Consider the following 10,000-nt stretch of genomic DNA (forward strand, 5'->3'; position numbering starts at 1 on the left):
GAAGACTACATTCGTGGGAGCATCTTATGATATGTACGTCTATCCTACCACACCTCCCACATTTTGAGATCGATCCTGTCGAGACGTTCTGAAAAGATCGGATGGCTCGAATACCAATGTTTGGGCGATATTTGGCTTGATTGAATAGAGAAGCTCTTTTCTTTCGGACAGAAAGTGTTGCTTTAAGCCTCTGGTAACAATATAGTTTATCTGCTCGCCTACGTGATTTAAAAGATTTTGGGAACGGACCGTCCGGGGGACACAGACCTCTAAGACGGTATACCTGAGAAAGGGGGAATTCCGAGTTCCAAAGACCAGCGCTTTATGAACATCTCCATAGTGGGAGCTGCCCGGGTTGTATCACAAACTCTTTTCTTTGCTCCAGTGCTATCATCTTTCCTTCTGATTACCAACTTTTGAAATGAGTCTCTCGGTTGGACCCTTTCGTTTCCTTAGTCACAAAAACAATTATGCTTTCCGCTGGGGAACCCTCCTAGGGACCCTACTTAACTAGAGGCTAGCATCTGGACTAGGGTACTATAGCGCATTACCTTGGATGAGGTCACTCTCCTTTTGAGCTAACTGCATATTGTTAATTTTTTTTGTGGGTCATAAATCAATGATCAATGGGTAGAATGATCCTATCAATTGACTAGTTCAGTTTCGGGACTTCTCCTTAAAAAGTTCCAATGGAACCGACCGTATCAAAGTTGTAATCTCTTGGCATAGCTGAAACTCGATGTAAGAAAGCACATTCCTCGCGTAGAAGCCCGAACTATTGGACGAAGGTCAGATTCAGCAAACGGAAGGGTAGGCCACTCTCCTTGCTTTCTCTCAAAAATTTCATCAGAGGATGAACCACCGATTGCTTGGTTGAGTTCTCCCACAATAGCGTCAAGGAATCAATCGAAGCAATCCTGAGATCGTATGGCATAGCGCAAAGTTGACATCTTCGTGATTCTAGGTCATAAAATTCCCCTTTAGCCCACTCTCTTTTTACATAGCCAACTAGTTGTGGTGTACTCCCCCTCAACGCTGACCCAATAGAAGTCAAGCGCCTTTTGCAATCGCCCGATTTTGCTTTAGTCTCTTCCTTCCATGAGTCAGTCCTTTCAGGTGGCATTTCGCCCAGTCCTGTCATTCCTTCCTGAGAATGGATCCCCAATAGCTCGCAGATGAGGAATTCATCCGCTACGACCCTTAGGCGAGCTAATCAGTTTTGCCAAAAAAGCTCTTCCCTCCTCATTTTTCTATTTACTAGAGGGAAAATAGCATTCAATTCCATGTCTTAAGCATGATTAGGGTTAAGGTAAGGATTGCAGCTAGATAGTAGGCGGAGGGGGAGAGCTAGCTACAGTATTATATAACAAGTGACATCTAAGAAGATGCATAGAATTAGGGAGAAGCCGATTCGCCACTTTAATCTAATTAAGTATTATCGAACTAATGCCACATCTTCTACCTCGACAAGACAGGTGCAAAAGGAAAAGGAGTCAGGGTCAGGGCTGAGGAAGGTAGCGCAGTGGAAGCAGCAATACCTATTGCGCATAGCCCTTTCTTGGGCAAAGCAGAATACGCTGCTTGGATCTTTGCACGACTAGGCTCTTGGCCTTCTGCCTGTACTCTTTATTATGCCTTTTTGCCGTCGATTACGGGATTTCCTGCTTGACTGCGTCTCTTTTACTCGCTACGCGCTATGCCTTAGCTTAACCCGACGACGATCCGAGTAGGCTTTTAAAGAGTAAACCGATGCCTTTTTAAAAAGCCTAGCATCTAGGATTCAGACTAGGTCCCTTCTTCGAGTCCGCTAGAGGAGCTGATGGTGCTTTAATATGCATTCTTTGACAGAGAAGATGCCAACAAGAGGACAAGGCAATGAGATTGTTAATCTAAATGCGCTCTTCTTTTCGTATATAGAACAGAAATGGGAGCTGCTTATGTCCTATCCACTGCTCGCTCCTGCTGTTGAACTCTGAAAGGAAGAGCTAGATCGGCTTACTCTCTTACCAAGCTCGATTGAAAGGAGAGGAACGAGATCAACCGGTAAAGGAGGTTTGTTCAATCATTCCTTTCTTCTCCTATTGCTACTTCGATGCCATTTCCCCTACCTTAGCCCAATTTTCTTGAAAAGAAGGATTCCGCTAGTCTCTGAATAGAGGACAACGGTTACGGGGTCAAAGCAACGATCCCGTCGGGAACTTATAGCCCGAGAAAACACACCGAATAGCTCGTGGATCAAGTTTGTGATTGGCGTACGGCTGGGTAGCAGGCACATCCAAAGGTGCGTAACAACTTGTAATCAGGTGTATTGTGAAAGAAGAACGCTTTTTTGGTGGTTAAACCATTTGTGTCACTGTAGCTCGATTGATAAAAAAGAAAAATAGAATAGCCTTGATTATATGGAGGGCTAGGTCAGAGCTAACATTGAATAAGAATAAAGCTCGGATTCCTAGCATGAAACATCGGCTACGCCATCAGAGACTGGAATGATCCTCCACTTGCTCTAGTAAGGAAATATCACCGCCTTATATGGAGGGCTTCTTTCGCTGCTCTCTTAAGCTACCGCTCACTTTACGAGTGCAACCAAGAAACTTTTAATTAAAATACTATGCCGACATCTACTAGAAGGAAGAATGGGCTATTCATTAGAATAAGGATGGTGATACTCTTTATGTATGTATTTTCCATTCATTTCATTCGGACTTCGAACTAGCCTTAGGTTGAACGTGGGCAATTTCTTTATTAAAGGAAGATCAGGGGTGATCTGATCGTCTTTGATTTGAAGACGGTGCTAGGCTAGAGAATCTGTTCCTGGAGGAATTGCTACTAGAAGGGAGGAGTCCTACCATTCCTTTCACTGGAAAAAGCTTTAAAGAATGAATACCAGGCGAAGGTAATTGGCTATTGCTGCTTACTTCCGTAGGGGAGGTTGACTCAGATGTGATTCCTATTGGCGACTCTTCATTCACGGTCAGCTGTGAAAGAAGCTCTTGTTCCCGACTCCGCTACTATAGAATACGTTGTTCTCTCATTCCCGCAAACGGATTGACCGAGTTTTCACGAATATGCTGCTGTCCTTAGGCTGAACATAGTCTGCCTTCTTTCTTTATGACTTTTTTCAACCATTTCTTGAGAGATGCGATTTGAATAGAAAGAACTAGTTTCGTACCCCAGAAAGGGAATCAACGAGAGGAATTGAATTCATTCTGCGCCCGCAGCTATTGAATCTGCTGTGAGGGGAATATCCCCGGTTGGTTGAGGAAGAGAAGTAGAAAAATCCGATGCTAGTCTTTTCGCCTTTTTCGCTGTTAGGGAGATTGATTGGTGCCTAGCGCTTTCAAAATACAGTAAGTAAAGGCATTCTTTTGCTTTCCCTGGCCCTTATATAAACCCTGTCCTACTAGGACATTCAATTAACAATTTCATTTCCTTGCCTTCCCCATTAGGCCCAATGTCTCTCTGTCATTCCTAGGGCTTTATCATAGTTCCATGCCTGCATTTAGAATAGGAGGAGTTGAAAACGAGTCTCATCCATTTCATCTTGCATTTGGGCTTCCAACGATGCAGGGGCATCTGTCCCGATTTATCATCACCATTCCTTCAGGCCCCTAGACGACCAATTTGACTCATCTCTCCCAGGTTGTCCACCCGAAGAAGGTAACCTCGGCCTATTCAAGGCATATATATCGTTCTTTCCCATGGATGCACCACACAGGGGAGTGCCGATCTTGCAATTCTTCCTGAGGACCTTGCATCCTCATCGTCCTCATCGTCTTGTGACGTGATAAGGATTATGTGCTCTTAGATAGGGACATCGACACCGACCTTTCCTGCCCTAGTGTACTTATCCCCTGGCATTGAAGGAGAAGAATGACAAGGTAGCTAGGTCTGCTTCCACTGATGATGCTTATTACACTTTGCCATCAATTTGACCTGCTTCCACCTATTACTTTGTTGCTTCTAATAGATCTATTGGGTCAAGTTCATCAGCTCGGGCAACAGGTGCTTTCACTGCATCAACTGAGTCAAGGTAAACCACTGAATCAATGGGCTCATTTCCTTTCTTTCTCTCGTAAACTCGTCCTCGCTTTTGTTCAATTGATACGGTCAATAGACATCAGATCACCCTAAGGAAAGATGATGACACTGGACACTAAGCCAATCAATGGGATGAGATGGGAATCAGATTCAACATAGATGATCGGATTCGGGCGAAGAGCAGCTGAAGAAAGCCAGAGTCATATATGCGAAGAGCTAACATAACAGGATCCACCCAAGAAAGGGGGAAGGAACTCGCCTTCGGAAAGATACTTAGTGACGTTCTCCACAGGGGGAGGAGAAGCAGAAGCGATCCGAGGGTGACATCACTGGGGAAGAATAATAAGAAAGGGCCATAACGATTAGCTTAGTTAGTCGTCTCCAATCTCTAAAGGAAGTAGGGTAAGGTAGTGGAATTTGCTTTGGTTCAGGAATTGAGAGAGATGAATCGCCTAGTGTTGTCGGAACAGTAGCTGTGGTAGGGAATGTGGAAGTTTCTCGGTTCATTCATTCAGGAAGGTAGGAGATCCGATTGGAAGGTTTGGTTTAGTAAGAACTTAATCGATCAGAGGTTTGAGAGGTCCGAAAGTAAGGGCGATTACCTGGTTTCGATTCGATAGTCTTCAATCTACCCCCTTTTCTTGTCAGCCCTCTTTGAATAGAAAGAAAAGGCGAAAAAGGGTAAGGTATATTCCCCAGTTCTGTTGGGAAAGAAACCTTCTTTCAGGGAAGAGAAGACCAAGCACACCAAACCCGCTTTCATCTCGAAAGTTTAAGTGTAACGGTTTTTTTTCTCCTTTATTCAATGCCTGTGACAGTAGAAAAGAAGTCCAGTAAGGTTTTGCATCCGTTCTCCAGCCAGTTTCGCAGCCTGTTCTCATACCCTGATAGAAGAGTATGCCCTCGTAGTGTAGTGGTAGTTATCGATAAGTAAGTAAGGGGAGTCTTTTTCAGGTATGATTTTCAAGTAGAAGCTATCCCGTCTTTCCCGCTCTTTTTTATTTATTTTAAGGAAATGCAAATCAATCAACCGGTGAATCAATTAAATTAGATGCCGCTTACCTAGATGCGGTGCTTGTCCCTCGAAGCGAAGGTCAAGACCAACACATTGGGGATTCTGAATCTGACCGCACTTCCCTCAGGTCGAACGGCTATCGATCCTGGCCCGATGAGAAAAGGGTTGAACTCATGCTTGCCTTAACCTAATCTACTTGGATCCCGGATTCAATTCCATTAAGGCATTCATTCCCTTCATGTAAAGGAAGAGTTCAACAGAAGTCATCTCTCTGACACTGGCTGTTCTTTCTACCTAAACTTGCTTTTTGGCTTCTTTCATCAAAGATAGGTGAGAGCTCCGCTGGGACGAACTGATCAAAAAGTGGTCTTAAAGCGAAGGTCTTGACCTGGAAGGATCGAAGAGAGCGCTAGTAGATCGAGCTGTAGGTGCATGGACTTTTCTAGTGAAGCACAACCATTCATCTTTCCATAGATAGTGTTACCCTAGAGTAAGATGAGCGACCCCAGTGGCAACGTTAGTCCCAAGGGTTTACTCCCTTCACTAGTCAACGAAATGCATCTACGGATGTAGGCACATTCTTGCTTGATCATTTGCTCTCACTAGACCGCCCTAGAGTACGATACTGGTTCGCCATAGGTCCGAAGGGCTGTCTCTTGTGTGCGATGGTTGGGCATGAATGGAGCTTGCTCGGTAGAAAGGAGAGTAGCCTTTCGGGGAGTAGAGATCGAGCATAGAAAGACCAATGGATCAATTTTTTATGTAATAAAAAAAGTTAAAGGATAAAGCGGAACAGACGCTTCTCGCAAGCGTTTGGATTCACCAAGCACTCCCTTTATATGCTCTTTTTTGCGCCATACAGTAGCTAGTCTAGTACAGCATTAGGTGGTTCTCCGCGGGGTCAGCCTTTGATTACAAGTATAGCTTAGCTCATAGCCCCCTTACCAATGAGACAACGCGGTAAAGCGTGACCGTTCGGAAACCTCTAAGTGGGCGTTCCTACTTTACATCAGTAAATAAAAGGGCAAGGTAGAATAGCATCAGTCAAGCTCTCACAGCAGGAACGGTGCCGATTCCCATTCTCATTCCTTAGAAGCCGGAGCCCCTCCTGACAACTGTATTTGAGTCCGTTCACTCCTCACTCTACTAACGCAGGGTAAGTGATTGCCTACTTTCTATGTCTGGAGACGCTTACTGCACTGCTTCTTCTGTCAAGGCAGGCAGGCGGTTATCAGGATGTAGTCAAGGAGGTAGGCTTAGAGCCAGCAATAAAGCTAGCAAAGACAGCTCTACCGCGAGCGAGTAGCCTTTGCCAAAGAAGCGCTAAGAGCTTACTTGTTTGTTGCCTTGTCAAAGTTAGGGGATGTCAGGAGTGAGGGAGTGAAATGGAAGTTTCACAGTGAGAAGTTTAAGGGTAAAAGAGAAGTGTCAGAGTTCGAATAGAAGGTAATAGAGTTCAGGACGTGGCCCTTAGGAAAGGGCACGAGAAGAGGAAAGGAAAAGTTGTAAGGAGAAGCTACTCGGTAAACACAATCAATAAAGAGTTCCGTTAGCGGTCTTCGATGAACAGAGGCGGGCTATTAACAGATTAACAGATGAAGCTTAGGTAACGGTAAAAGATCCCTAGTCTGATAGCTTCAGTTAGTAGTTTAAAAGCTATGTTTTGAGTATGAGTTCCTCTTTCGACACAATAATAAGCAGTTAAGTTACCGTGTCCAGTATCGACAATGCAGTCTACAGATGCGGGCACAGAGTCGGCTTAGTAACAGATTCATTCAAAGAGGTTCCGTCTTCGATTTACAGATTCGGTTTAGTGAGAATAGCTTTAGTCTGAGAGCTTAAGCTATGAGTTGAAAAGTGAAGTATGGGCGGGGACTTCCTCTTTTCTTTAACCACAATAGGGTTCAAGCCTAGCGCGCAGAGAACAGAGAAGAAGCAGGAGCCGAGCAGTCCACCGATTCGGCTTAGGGCTAATAGCCCTAAAAGAAGCAGTCAACGGTAGCCGACACCGGTTTAGTTACCATAGCCCTAGTCTTTTAGCGGACTCAAGGTGACTTCTAACCAGGAGTTCCTCAGAGCACACAATAAAGAGTGCCGTTGGCGACTCTGGTTTCGGGTTAATCTAAATAGTCTGATAGCGTATGTCAGGTAGTTACAAGTGAGATAAATGTGTAACTAACCTTTAAAACTAAGCCAAGGCCCGCCGATGGAAGGGTAACAGAAGGTAACCGGTTAGCGAACGGTGTCGGTAGGCGAAACAGTGCCTTTGTCGGCTTAGAAAGAATTCCCTCGATAAGCGCTGGTTAAAGGGCTAAGCTCAATTCCCGAGAAAAGCAAGCGCTATAGAAAGAATAGCTTTGAAGCCACGTTTAGAATGGGATTCCAACTCAGCACCTTTTTTTTGAGAAGAATTGCTCTTTGGAGAGCACAGTACGATTCAAGTTGTAAGCTGTAGGAACGAGATTCTTAATGTTCATAGACACTTTGATCAAAATTGTGGAAATTCACTCTTTTATTCTGAGTGCGCAGAATGGTGCTTTGCGGCTACTATGGGTCTTCAAAAGGAACCAGGAACGGGGCAAAGACATCAACAGAAGTCTGCCTATGGACTCTACCTCGAGCGACCTTCCCTTATTTAGAACAATAGAAAGACAAGGCTTTTACGACGAATGGCAAGAATGTTCACCTATGGCATTAAGATCTCAATACGAGAAAAAGACCAAAACCTCACTGCAGTGGCTTGTAGACTTGCTGCCGAAAGCTCTTTCTTGCACCCTTCATCGAAAAAGTAGGCGGTTGGGTTAATCTTTTTAGTGATTCCAAATATCCTTGGATTTTGAAATGAGAAACTACAGCCCTTGCTCCAAGATCTTAGTTTGCTTTCGCCAGATACCTCTTTATCTTAACGTAACGAAAAAGAGCTTTTTTTGTCGGGTCAGGTCCCCACCCATACCTATCCCCCTTGTTGATGAATCTTTTGTATCGAACGAAAGCCTCATCCCTTATATCTTTAATGCACGGGTCCTTTCGATTGAGTGCAAGATGGTAGCGATCATTTCTACCGCTTCACAGGCTCAGGCAAAGAACGGCGCCAATCCAATAGTAAGGCACCAGGCTCACAAGAGTCGGGGACAGAGCGAGGGAGGTCCTCTTTAAAATATAGGAAATGGAAGCTATGGCTAGAATCTCAACTTCTTTACTAGCTTCTAGTTCTTGTCTTTTAGGAGGAGCGGGAAGCTTTTTAAAGAAATTCAAGGGTGGTCGAAGATCAGGTTTGAAAGACTGAGACTCTTCCTACTCATATACCAGCCAAACAAAGTTAGGTCAAGAGGGAAAACAATAAGAATGAACAAAGGGTGGTCGAAGATCAGGGATTTCCAAGTACTTCTTTCAATAGCATTTGGTATTAGAACTCTCGTTAAAAGGCTTTATAGAAGCTTAAGGTATTTTGAAAGATAAGATAAACGCTATCTAAGGCCACTATTCCTGACCTTAGGAAGGAATAGAGTAAGGGAAGGGGCAACTGCTTGAGTGTTAGAATCTTTCGTTAAAGAATTAGATATGGTGCACCTTTTAAAGATAAAAAATAAAAGAAAAAAGAACAAAATAACCCAGCGGCTTAATAGCCGAGTGGCTTAAGACATTGATTGGTTTGCTGAATCGAAAAGAAAATTGTATCATGGGGAAATCCCCAGCCCCTACCCTACCTAATTTGCCTCTTGTTTAACAAAGTGGATGAACCCCCCTTCGTCAACAGACAAGAGACCACCGAGACATGAAATTGGGAAGCCGCCCCTCACTATATAAATTTGTTTTCCTGATCTACGACCACTTCTGATCAAAGATCAGCCCTCTCCTAGAGCACTTCTGATCTTCAATCAGCCCTCTCGTTCCGACCACTTCTGATCAAAGATCAGCCTGATCTACGACCACCCTTAAGATATTTTCTATTTTATCAACAGAAGCGAGAACTGATGCAGCACTCTGACTTTGCTGCGTAATAGCGAAAATTGCTGCATGCAAAAACCGAGCATAATTTATACTTGGAAAGAGATTGATGATTTCTCGATCGAAGTCATCCAAGTATAAATAAAATAAGACGTTGGTGAGAAGGCCCACCACTGGAATTCCCGAATCTATGGACCAATCCCTTTGATTTTAATCCAAAAGGGAGAAGTTCAGAAAGGATGAAACGAGCTGAAAAAGAAAAGGATCATTCAGCACGGGTCTGACTTTGGTCACAAGACGGAAACGACTAAGCGTGTTCAAAGAAGGAGTCAAATCGAAATAGAGAAGCATGTTGACCTTACCACAATTTCGCACTTCATCGTAAAACGCATTAATTCCCCCCCCTTTTTTTTTAAGGCGAAAGAATGCTCCAAAAATGCACCATAAGAATCAAGGGTCAGACTTAAAACACGCGAGAGAGCAATGAAAACAAGAGCGTCTTTACTCTCCGCTATCGCTACAAAATACACATTCGGCATAGCGGGAATAGTAAAAACGTGTAGGAATTTGCTTTTGGGAAACTCTATTGGCAGCACTACTAATCGCAAAGGCGAGAGAACATACGATCTCGTTAAAATGGCTTTTTTTATTTCATTGACTTCCTTATCCCCAAATGGATATTGACAACGAAATGCATTATATACGTTCTCCACCTCAAAAGCAAGTTGTTGTAAAGAGCACTCAGTCTTCATGAGAATACTCCTCTTTTTTTCCTTTCCCTGATCTACGACCACCCTACTCCTACTCCTCTTTTATCGTTGTTGGTCCTTGCCGCTCTTTCTCATTCATTCCCACGAATGAGCTCTCTCCTAAACAAAAAAAGCGAAAGGAGCCCGCTGCCCACTCTCCTTTCCCCCCATTGCTAGGGGCTTCGTCCTATTGGTATGCCAAGAAGACTACACCTATAGTTGATCACGTCTCTTCTAAGTGCTTCAAAAC

Source organism: Vitis vinifera, mitochondrion (genome assembly GCF_030704535.1).
Source record: "Vitis vinifera mitochondrion, complete genome".
In the NCBI taxonomy this organism is placed as follows: Eukaryota; Viridiplantae; Streptophyta; class Magnoliopsida; order Vitales; family Vitaceae; genus Vitis; species Vitis vinifera.